Source organism: Cheilinus undulatus, linkage group 22 (genome assembly GCF_018320785.1).
Source record: "Cheilinus undulatus linkage group 22, ASM1832078v1, whole genome shotgun sequence".
Lineage (NCBI taxonomy): Eukaryota > Metazoa > Chordata > Actinopteri > Labriformes > Labridae > Cheilinus > Cheilinus undulatus.
The window spans coordinates 1,294,661-1,296,426 of NC_054886.1; the positions used below are offsets into that span (position 1 = coordinate 1,294,661).

The 1,766-nt window shown below is 41.8% G+C and overlaps 1 long non-coding RNA gene across 1 annotated transcript; it reads left to right on the plus strand.

The window, feature by feature from the left end:
- Positions 1–246: 246 nt before the first annotated feature.
- On the plus strand, positions 247–1,246 carry LOC121505053. The gene is made up of 3 exons (XR_005991512.1): positions 247–404; positions 643–813; positions 904–1,246. It is a non-coding gene; the product is annotated as an uncharacterized LOC121505053 (long non-coding RNA).
- The last annotated feature ends 520 nt before the right edge of the window (positions 1,247–1,766 follow it).

Genomic DNA, 1,766 nt, shown 5'->3' on the forward strand with positions numbered 1-1,766 from the left:
AGCTATGTGCTCCTGATTTATACTGCTGATTTATGATTGAAGGCATTTATGTCCTGATTTATATTTCCTCTTGTTAATTGGATATGTTGATCATAGTCTATGATCTTTATATTTGCATTATATGAATATCATGCTTCGTGTGTTATCACTTATGCAGTTTCATGTGCGTGTTAATAATTTATTAACATGCCATACATGTACGGTTGCATTGTATTTACAGAACCATGTTCTTCCAAAGTAAAGCTCATATAAATCCTGAACTGCCTCCGTGACTCTTTAACTGGAGTCACACTCCCATAGTGTCACCGGCTCTATTCAGCGCACCCTGTTGAGATCCTACACCTCTTTCACTCAGGTTGGAGGCTGGAGTCGGTGACTCTCCTCTCCCTGTGCCAAACAGAACGGTAGGTGTTATGAATACATGTTCGTTTATTACGTGTGTTTTTTGTTAAAGTTATTAAAGGAAAATTGCACATATTCATAGCGAATGAGTGAACCGTTGGTAACATGGGTCACTACTTGTGCAGTAATGTCACCATGCAACATCTGTACAGTATCTGAGACCAATGCAGTGCAATAATATGTTGCTTGTGGTACAGTGTGCCTTATCCTAATCAGTCTATATTCATTTATTTATTTCAGCTCCTGAGTTGCAAGAGGAGCCAGTAAGCAGCAGTGGTGGTGTCCAGGCAACTGATGAGGATGGTGCTGCATCTCCTGCCCCAGCCCAGCAAGGCCACCTGTGAGGATGAGGACATCATCCTCAGCCTTCCTCCAGACATTGTTCTACACCACAGCTTCAAACGAAAAGTGGTAAGCTTTCTCCCCATTATATTTTTTAAATTTTTGTGTGTGACATGAATGTGCTTTCATGACATATCTGACAGTCTGATCATATTTCAGTCTTATCTGCAGTAAAGAGAAGAAGGCACGAGATGGACCACATGCTGGAGACGGTGGATGAGGTGAAGGAGATGTGTTTGAGGATGGACGGTCATTTCAAGCACCTCCTGGAGGCTCAGAGAACAGAGGCCCAGGAGATGACCACACTGGTGGACATGTTGGAGGCCTGCCATGACCAGAGAGAGAGGGAGAACCAGGCCTTCAATGAACTGTTCAGGAAGAGCATTCAGATGGTGGCCAAGGCTTTCAGTGGCCAGACTTCTGGGAATCAGGACAGTGGACTGTTGGACTGAAATTTTTGTGTGTGGACTGGACAGTTGTTGCCTAAAGTGCTTTTCTTTTGCATTTCTTTAATGAACCTTTTTGTGAAATGACTTATCTGTGCTTTGTGCATTACTTCTGTCACCTTAGAATTTGCAGCTGCTGACATAGTATAGCAGTTTTTGGAGTGATTTCTCTAAGCCTTTTGCCACTGCATGGACAGAAAATGCCACCAAATTCCATGTCACTGTAGTTAGGGGTTGACTAGGATGCTTTAACACTGGTTAAATGGACAGAACGACGTTATTGCAGTAACATTTTGGCCTCAAATATGTGTGTTGTACATTGTAACACACTAGGTTTCTTGGTTTAATAAAATCTATCAAATTGTTTCCTGTTACTTTCCCCCTCAAGAAAACACAATTTTTATAACAAAGGTCACTAATGGGGAAACTAACAAAAACTGCATGAACAAACCAAAATGGGTCTAGGATTTCTAAAAGGTGGTGAGGATTATGTCTCCACACTGCCACCCACCAAGTCTGTCAAAGTGATAGAACTGAAAATTTGAGCCATAAACAAAAATAGGTGGGGGTCACTGA